Below are 10,855 nucleotides of genomic sequence, written 5' to 3' on the forward strand. Positions count from 1 at the left end.
GGTGGGGTGGCATCAGTGATAGGCAAGATAACACATATGGGTGGGGTGGTATCAGTGATAGGCAACACGATAAATATGGGTGGGGTGGCATGAGTGATAGGCAACATGCCCCTATGGGTGGGGTGGCATCAGTGATAGGCAACATGATACATATGGGTGGGGTGGCATCAGTGATAGGCAATATAACACATATGGGTGGGGTGGCATCAGTGATAGGCAACATAACACATATCAGTGGAGTGGCATCAGTTATAGGCAACATAACACATATGTGTGGGGTGGCATCAGTTATAGGCAAGATAACACATATGGGTGGGGTGGCATCAGTGATAGGCAACATAACACATACGGGGGTGGTTGTAATCATGATAGGTAGGATAACACAAATGGGTGGGGTGGCATCAGTGATAGGCAACATGATAAATATGGGTGGGGTGGCATCAGTGATAGGCAACATGCACCTATGGCTGGGGTGGCATCAGTGATAGGCAACATGATACATATGGGTGGGGTAGCATCAGTGATAGGCAAGATAACACATACGGGTTGGGTGGCATCAGTGATAGGCAACATAACACATATGGGTGGGGTGGCATCAGTGATAGGCAACATAACACATATGGGTGGGGTGGCATCAGTGACAGGCAAGATAACACATATGTGTGGGGTGGCATCAGTTATAGGCAAGATAACACATATGGGTGGGGTGGCATCAGTGATAGGCAACATAACACATATGGGTGGGGTGGCATCAGTGATAGGCAACATAACACATATGGGTGGGGTGGCATCAGTGACAGGCAAGATAACACATACGGGTTGGGTGGCATCAGTGATAGGCAAGATAACACATATGGATGGGGTGGCATCAGTGATAGGCAATATGATAAATATGGGTGGGGTGGCATCGGTGATAGGCAACATGCCCCTAGGGGTGGGGTGGCATCAGTGATAGGCAACATGATACATATGGGTGGGGTGGCATCAGTGATAGGCAGGATAACACATATGGATGGGCTAGCATCAGTGATCGGCAACATAACACATATGGGTGGGCTGGCATCAGTGATAGGCAACATAACACGTATGGGTGGGGTAGCATCAGTGATAGGCAACATGATAAATATGGGTGGGGTGGTATCAGTGATAGCCAACATGCCCCTATAGGTGGGGTGGCAGTGGGGGTGGCCATGGGTTCCCTAAGGAAGCGTGGTAATGGTGGGCAGGGTTTGGACCCCCTGGATTTGTTTGTGGGGTGGGTGTCCGACTTACCGTCTGCGTCTGTTCCTGATTCAGTCATATATGTACAGGACTGGTATGACCTGCGTTATTGGATTCATGGTCCTTCTCGATCCGTTGCTAGGTGCTCCAATTCGAATTCGTGGAATGGGTTATTGGCGCGAATCAGAGTGTATATGCAGCTCTTCCGGGTGATGAGACGTCCTGAACGTGGTGACCCGTCCGGAACGTAGGAAGTGCGCATCGTACTTAACCGGCCGGAAGTAGCAGTGTTTAGGTTGCCTTGCGGCGCGAATTGAGTGTTTCCGGGTCAGGCTCGGTCGGAGATTGATCATGGAGTCGGAGTGTCGGATTATTGAAGATGATGCAAAATTTCCTTCCTTTGCTCTCACAGTCCCATAGGCAGACCGTGGTCCAAGCCCTCATTTTATCTAGGTTGGATTACGCTAATGTTTTGTATTTGGGAATCCCTAATTACCTACTTAACCGTCTTCAGGTGATCTAACATGCAGCCGCAAGAGCTATTATGCTGGTAGGACCTAGAACACCTATGACGAGCCATCTGAAAACTCTCCACTGGCTCCCAATGAAAAATAGGATACTCTTCAAGGCCCTTGTGCTGGCCTTTAAAGCCCTACATAATAGTGTAGCATAGTACATTCGACAGAGGGTCATACCGTATTGCCCGGCGAGGTCGTTGAGATCATCGACGCAACCTCTGCTGGTGATACCAAGATTTTCTCTTGTCAGAAAGGGTGGCAGATCCTTTCAGGTGGTAGTAGGGAAAATATGGAACTCCCTTCCACTCAGCCTTAGACAAGAGCATGAGCTTCTTAATTTCAGGCGCCAAATAAAGACCTGGCTGTTCCATCAATAATAGCAGTTTTTTCTGTGCAGTCCTTCCACATCTTTTTCTCTCAGGGGGTTTACTGGTGCGTTAGCGCCGGGACACTCTTTGGAGTAGCTGTGCGCTATACAAATACCCCTCCATAACATAGCATGCGGATCGGTAGGGATTTTGGCACTTTTCCGCATCGTACTTCCTCGCCCGGACGGTCCCGCTCCTGGTACGGTTCGGCCGTGAGTTAAGGCTACTAACACGTCTCGGAGGGCTGACCGACCGACATCGGAATCGGCCCCTCTGTAGGGAAATCATGTCTGTATTTTTTATTTTATTATTATTTTTTTTAATTAAATGTATTTTTATTATAAAGAAAAACAACAACAAGCTTGGCATTGGTATAATGTAGATGGAGATGTGTTCAGAGAGGAAGGACGTCTAAATACAATGTTATACAGTAGATCAGTGATACAAAGAGGGGGGTCAGCGGAGAAACAAATCAGAGATAACAGAAAGTACGAAATACATGGAATGCCGGATCAGGGGAGAGGGAGACATCTGGGCCCTCCACAAATGAAGGCGCACATATACTTCCACGGTATGCATTTCGATGGCTCCAGACTTTGTTCCATTTCCTAGGTCTGCCCCACGCCACATACACAGTCTTCTCTCTGAACATACACCAGTCCATGTTCTCCTTCCATACCGATACCGTGGGCGGCCGCTGGGAACCCCACAACTGCGCGATGTCTCTCTAAGCAATCATATTCCCAAGGGTCGCCCACTGCGTTTGAACCACGATATAATCATTCGGCTCCCACACATTCAACAGGCAGCGTCTAGCTTCGGGCAATAATGCTACTCCAGTGACCCTTTCCATCACGGTATGCACACAACTCCAGAACATCGCAACCTCCGAACACTCCCAAAGTATATGAAGGAAGGTCCCAACCATTCCACAACTGCGCTTACATAACCCATCAGAGGAGTAACCCATACGAATCAAGCGCGGACCGGTGACATATACGCGATGTAAGATTTTGAGCTGAACGAGACGGAGACGGGCAGGAATCGCCACCTCCTTAGGCGAGGACAACGCAGATTGCCAGTCCTAGTCATTCAGCTCAAGGCCGTCACCGGTCCAAACCTCCCTGAGGCGGACCAGCAGATCCGCCCGATTGTTGATCAACTTCTTGTATATCCAGGAAATAGTGCTATCGGACACGTAGCCATCAAGGACCCGATCTTCAAGGGGTGAGGACTCGGGGACGTCGGTACCCGCAGGGAAAGCTGAACTCAAAGCATGATGAATCTGTGCATACCTGAAGAATTCCCTGTCGCTCAGGTCATATTCTATTTTTAATGCCTCAAAGGTCTTGATTTTACCTTGACAAAGACATCGCCCACCCTGCTGATACCGATCATGTCCCATTTTTCAAATCCTTTCGTCTTCTAGAGACATCCCAGTCTTTCAGACGCATACAACGGGGTTGCTCGGGTCAGCCGATCCCTCCATCCCACAGCCGCATTCGCATCGTGCCACACTCGTACAGCAATCCTGGTGGGCCCAGATAGATTCCTCCCCGCCACCTTAGAATAGAGCGCCTGGTAGCAGATACTTATCCATCTCGAATGCCGGGTTAGAGACTGGAGCGTACGTTGCATGATTAATCGCACTCAGCTGAGAGGCACAATAATAACGCCTGATATCCGGAAGTGCTATACCTCCGTCATACCAGGAAAGTGCGAGTTTGACAAGGGCGATACGCGAACGTCCATCCCAGATTAATCGTCTCTGCAGACTCTCCACCTCTCGAAAATAGCTTGCCGGAATAGTATCGAACGTATTTTGGAGCGCGTATAGAAATCGTGGTAAGGACATCATTTTAAAAAGAGCTGCGCGCCCGAGTGGTGATAGTGGCAACCTGCGCCAGCGCGCAACATCCAGTTTTAACCTCTGAAGAGGAGGGAGCAAATTACGTTCGTAGCGAGCCACAGGGTCTAGTGATATAAAAATCCCCAAATATTTGAATCCCATTGGTGAGACCTGAATAGGGCACCTGCGAGGCAAAGGAGGGAGGTCACCCGAAAGCACATATACACAGGATTTAGTCCAACTGATCACAAGGCCTGAGTTCTTCCCGAACGAAGTAAGCACGTCAAACAAAACATTCAGCGATTTTCGAGGGGACGTAAGATATAACAAAATATCATCTGCGTAGAGCGATATGCGATCCTTGAAATCCGGTGTCCATCGGATACCTTTAATCGAGGGCTCCCACCGCAACCAGGCAGCCAGCGGCTCCAGGGCAAGGGCAAAAAGCAGTGGGGACAATGGACAGCCCTGCCGTGTGCCCCTCCCGAGGACAAAAGACTCAGATACTCAGCCATTCACGACCACCTGCGCCAGTGGCTCCTCATACAAAAGTTTCACCCAGCCGATGAACCCAGGACCAAAACCAAACTTCGCAAGAGCAGCCCAGAGATAAGGCCATTCCAATGTATCAAAGGCCATTGTAGCATCCAAGGAAGCCAAAATGGCCGGCTCACGAAGAGACGCCGCCCTCGCGAGAACACTGTGCAAGCGCCGCAAGTTGAGTGCCGCATTGCGATGTGGGATAAAACCGGACTGATCCGGGTGAATCAAGTCACCAATCACCTTTATCAGTCGGTTAGCTAATAATTTGGCAAGAATTTTTGGTTCGGCATTGAGAAGCGAGATGGGCCTATAAGAAGCACAGCGATCCCGTGGCTTCCCCTCCTTATGGATCACCACGATGGTGGCAAGACGCTGATCACGCGGAAGGGAGCCGATGTCTCGTGACTCTAGGAACATATCACGAAGATACGGTGCCATTTTGTCAGGACGCAATTTGCGTTAAACTCAAAATCAGCCCCAAAGTATATAGATACATAAGGAAGTAAGTATGCTCAATGGAAGTATGTATATGTAGACCAAATATGATTTTTATTTATTGATTAATATAATAATTATTATTTTTTTCTTTACTCTTCACATAATTATTTTACATGTTTGATAACGTATTACACAAAGATAGGCATATATCTACAGTGAAAACAAATGCTTATATACAGAGGGATATGCTGTAAATTTCTGTTTCCGTATGGTGCTTATGTGGGGAAGAGCCAAATCTTGAGTAGTTTTCTGAAGATAAGGTGGTTGTCGGTGGATCTTATGTTGGGGGGTAAAGAGTTCCATAGTTTGGCTGCTTGAACATAGAAGGATGTGCCACCCATGGTTTTTTTCTTGTATGGTGAGATTTTGAGGCGAGATGCTCCTTTAGAGCGGAGTTTCCTTTGTTGAATGTGTTTGGTGATTTTATTCCTGATGAAGAGTGGTCCTATTCCATGTATTGCTTTGTGGGTAATACAAAGCAGCTTGAGCATGGATCTTCTGGCAATTGCTAACCAATGCAGGGCTTTCAAGGCAGGGGAGATGTGGTCTTGTGGTTTGATATGCAAGAGTACTCTGGCAGCCGAGTTCTGAATCCACTGTAGTCTTTTCATGGTCGTTAAAGGTGATCCGTGGTAGAGGCTATTGGCGTAATCTAGTTTGGATAGAACAAGGGAGATGGTAGCTTGGACCTTGTGTGGAAATCCCAAATGAGGGAAAATTCGTTGCAGCGTTTTTATAGTAGCAAAGCTTGATCTTGCTAGTTTATCCACTTGGGCATTCATCGACAGCTTGGAGTCCATGGTCATTCCGAAGTTTCTTACTTCCTTCGATACTTTAGGCCAGTGGTTCCCAAACTTTTTTGACCCACGACTCCCTTGACCCATTGGCTGTAGGCCGCGGCTCCCCATTATGTTACTTTTTTATTCGTGTGAGGGGATGTAAGCCCAGCCTCAGCTCAGTACCTAGAAGCAGTTAGCAATGATGCTGGCTTCAAGCAGGAGTATAAAACACTGGCACAAAGAAGTGAGTTATGTGCACCTGGCAGTATTAACCTTCCTGTAACAATGATTAGAGACAGACAAAAGGACAAGCCTGTGGTCCCGCCTAAGTGTGAGTGTATTCAGCCAGTGGGAGAAGGGAGCAGGGTTCCACACATATGCTGCACTGGGTCTCGGGGCTGCAGAGAGTGACATTCAACGACTATGAGTGACGCTTACTTTCTCCCCAGCAAAATCAAGCAATAAAGATGTCAAAATGGCCTTGGTCCTTGCCCCTCTCAACCATACACTCCTCTGTATCAGACCTTGCAAGGCTCTAATTTTTACCTGCGCCAGACTTGCAATGTGCATATTTTAGTGCTTGCAGTCACATACGGAACATTGGAACAGGAGAATACAAAAGTTGCTATCCACCCTGTGCTAGAAAGGACAAAATGTAGAGATTGTATTGACCAATCGAAATGTAATGAGATTAATGCAAAAGGATGCTTTTCTAATTTAGTTTGCCTAATTTGCCAGGTCAGCTATTCAACACTTGAGCTATGTGTTGTTTGGCCAGCCTGGAAAGGAGGGTCACAGGCTGCAGAAGCATGCAGGAATTGAAGTGTGTCTGAGCCATGGTCGGACTGGCCTTTAGCTTGTACGACGTGTCTGCGTGAAACCTTGTACAGTTTGCAAGCATGTCACTTAATGATGCACTTTTATTTTCGTGCCTGGGCCTTATGTCTTTCTGTCCTAGTCTGGCTCTGGTCGAAGTTCAAGGAGAGTCACAGGCAGTGTGATCTCTCCTCGCTGGGAAATGTTAATCATCCGGTTTCTGCAGGCCAAGAGACAGACAGTAATTATGTAGTGACACTTACAGGACCACGCGTGCCCCCTCAAAAACACTCAACCACGACAACACAAACTCTTCTCAATAGCAGAATAAACAAGACACGGTTAAACCCCGACCCTAATAGAAGACGCTCAGTTCATTTACACACTTCGCACATTACCTTTTCCACGTTTCCAAGACGTGTGCGGCGCCCCTGGCAAGTTCTAACGGCGCACTGGGGCGTCGCGGCGCACAGTTTGGGAACCGCTGCTTTAGGCAGTGGTCCCAGTTCATCAGGCCATGCGGCAAGCGGGTTGTAATTTTTCCAATCGCCACCCGTGAGTATTTCAGTTTTTGAAGCAATCAATTTGAGATGGCTCCAAGTCATCCACTGATCCACGGCTCAGAGACAGCTGAAAATTGGTGATTTTTCAATGTCTTTGGAGTATTCCAGTTGAAGGAGTATTTGCGTGTCATCTGCATAGTTGTAGCACGTGAGGTGAAATGTATTGATCAGTACTGGTAAAGACTTCATGTAGATGTTGAAAAGCATGGGCGAGCTAATGGAACCTTGAGGGGCCTCTGCTTTTGTTGAGTACGGTTTGGACGAGAAAGGTGGGGTATGGATGACATTAGTACTGTTTCGAAGGTAGGACGCGATCCAGTCTAGAGCAGTTCCCTCTATGCCGGCTTCATAAAGTCTTTGTTTCAGAGTGTCATGGTCAACCGGGTCAAAGGCAGCTGAGAGGTCCAAGAGGAGTAGCGCAGCAACCCCGTTGCGGTCAACTGTATTCTTTAGGTCATCCCAGATGGCAAGTAGGGCAGATTTAGTGCCTCATCCCAGACGGAATCCTGTTTGGAAATCTGGAAGTATGTCATTCTCTTCAATGAATTGTGACATCTGAGTGAACGCTGTTCTTTCTATCAGTTTGCCCAGGAAAGGTCCATTTGTAATGGGTCTGTAGTTGTCAGGGTTCAGGGGGTCCAGGTTTGTTTTCTTCAGTAAAGGGCGTATGTATGACTTTTTGAGTTCTTCTGGAAATATTCCAGTAGTTAAGGAATCGTTGATGATTCTTCTTACTGGAATGGCAGCAGAGGTTGTTAAAAGAATTGTCTTGAAAGTTTGTGGCGGACAGGCGTCAGAAGGAATGCCGGCAGGCCTGCTTGCTTTGACCAGGTCCATAAATTCATTGTGTGAGATGTGTTTGAAGGAAAGGAGAGGCTTGATTAGAACATTTTTGGATAGTTGTTTTGTACAAGGGTTAGTGCTGGTGCTTTGTTTCTGTTTTAAGAACGAGTCCAATGTGTCTGCTTTGTCCGTGTAATGATTTGCCAGTTTGTCTGTGAAATCTTGAGTTCCTTCTAGGCAATTTGGTTTTCGAAATTGATTGAGTATTTGATAGAATTCTTTATTTGCACATTTAGCGTTTTGAATTCTGTCTGAATAGTACCTTTTCTTAGCTTTTTTGATAGCCGAGTTATACAATCTGTTCATTTTCTGTAGGTGAAGTTTGTCTTGTTTGGCGTTTGTTTTGAGCCAGGTACGTTGCAGCTTTCTAATTTGTTGTTTTATGTCTTTTATTTCTGTTTCTCCAAGGCGCTTTTTTTCTTTTGTTCTGTTGTGTGGTTTTGAGTGGTATCAGGATGTCAAAAGCTTCCTGTAGTCACTCATATAGATTCTGAACAGAATTTATGGTTTCCAGATTTATACTGGATGTTAGTTGTGTTTCCAAGTGTTCCAAATTGAGTTTGTTCCACAGCCGATAGGTAGATGGGTGTAAGGTAGTTTTAGGTGAGTCGCTTAGTGTTGTTTTATGTTGCAAAGCAAGCAAGTGATGGTCTGACCATGTGACTGGAGTTATAGTTTGAAAGGTAACTAGTTCAGTATTAGCAAAAATGACATCTAGGATATGTCCAGCGGTGTGTGTCGGATTGTGGACAATCTGATGCAGGTGCAATACGTCTAGGCCGGTGATTATTGTTTTTGGATGGGTCATATCGGTTTTATCAAACCAAATGTTAAGGTCCCCCAGAACGCATTGGTTGGAGTGCATTGTTATCAGGATTGAAACTGTGTCTAGAAGTGCGTCTGGGAATGTTGCCTTCCTAGGTGGAGGTGTGTAAAGGAGCAGGTAGTTACAGGTGGAAGACGGTGTAGGATTGCATCTTGTTAGAAGAGCCTCACAATTCTTTATGGAGATGTTGTCAACTTTAGTGATATGTATTGTTTGCCTGAATACAACAGCTAGACCACCTCCTTTTTTGGCTATACGATTTTGGGTGATTATTTGATAGCCTAGAGGAATGGCTTCATGCAGGACTGGAGCCATATCCTCTCCCAACCATGATTCGGTTATGAATAGTATGTCTGGTTTTGCATCGGTGAGAAGGTCGTAGATGTGATGCTTGTTTTTAGAGAGCATTTATTAGTAGACAGTGTAGAGAGTGGCCTTTGGTGATAGTGGGACTTTATTTTGTAGAATAGTGATCAGTTTTGTGTGGGTGTGCAGCAGGTGTGTTTTTAGTGCTGGTATTAGCTGTATTAGGATAGCAAACGTGTAGCTGTTCTGTATCAGTTTCAGTTTCAGTTTAAGTTGAATGCATGATTATTTAAAATCATTACAAACCTCCCGTAGCAAAAATATAAATAAAATACACACAGCTAAATTTGTTATTGTGTGAGCGAAAAAAAGAAATTATACCATACAGTATTAAAATCCAGTTACATAAGAGAAATAACACGTATGTACCCCCAATTAAGGGTGTGAGGAGAATTTCACGAGATTATATTTAGTCCGTGACTGCTTGCAATAGGTAACTATTGACAAGATTCATATATTTGACTTCTCTACAAGCCAGGATGCATGATGAACCCTCCAGCCAGCTTATCACTGCTTGTCTACTAGATCGAATGTTCAATTTGATGAAAATCGCCTTTAGGTACTGTCTCCTTTGGCTTAGCATGGCTGGACAAGCACATAACAAATGGATCAGGGTTTCTTTTTTGAATCCACATAATCGACAAGCTTCTGATTTAAAAACTGGCATCCATGAGGGAGATAAGTCCTTGGAGTCGTGCACACCCATCCTGAACTTTAAAAAACACATCTTTAAATAAGTACTGAAATGGGCAGACAAGTAGGCTTGTGGCTTTGATGTCCTATATGAGTTTATAACTGTCCATCCGTGCCGCCTCTTTGTAAGCACCATTTTCTCTTCCAATAAAGATTTCTTCTTGGTAGCGACGTTCACTGTGTTAGTAAAAGAAACTCTGTCCATGGTATTGTCCCATGCTGGTTTAAGTTCCAAAATGGCCAGGGAGGTACTCAGGAAGCTCCCCCAAGAGTTTGGCATTTCTTGCTCCTTCTGTGATCTACCTTCGTCCCAGCAGAGTCTATTCAATGTGCCCTCTTCAGATGATCGGAGGGTATGGCAGAATTTAATGAAGTTGCTCATTCCCCTGTATTTTTGATCCTGGTGCCCAAATTCCAGTCTTACCTGGGCAGGCGAGGCACATTTTGGCAAATCAAAAACCAATTTGTAGATTTTTGACTGTAACTCGTTCTGTAAATTCGAGTCTTTGCCACACCAGGAAACCAGGCCATAGGACAAACTGGGCTGGATTTGGGCAGCCATTACTTTTAACAGGTGAGAGTGATTTGGGCAATCTAGTTTTCTCCGCATCAATCTATAGGCATAGATCAGAGACTGAGTCTTTTCTCTAAGAGCCAGTTTGTGTTCTTTGTGGCTTGCACCCTGCCCAATTGTTACCCCCAAATATTTGTATGAGCTTTTTTCTTCTACATGAGCCCCCTTGACCATCCATTTAAAGTTTAGTTTTCTAGTATCAAATAGGCGGACGACTTTTGTTTTATCTTTATTTATCTCCAGCTGTTCTGTGTCCAAGTAGGCTGCCAGGTTGTTTATTGATCTCTGTAACCCCACTGGGGTTTGGCTCAGCAGCACTATGTCATCTGCGTATTGGAGGATTGCGAGTGGCTCATTGGCCAATTTCGGGGGGTGGCAATCTGGGGTTTCAAAATGTA

This window comes from Lissotriton vulgaris, chromosome 8, assembly GCF_964263255.1.
Source record: "Lissotriton vulgaris chromosome 8, aLisVul1.2, whole genome shotgun sequence".
NCBI classification, from domain to species: domain Eukaryota; kingdom Metazoa; phylum Chordata; class Amphibia; order Caudata; family Salamandridae; genus Lissotriton; species Lissotriton vulgaris.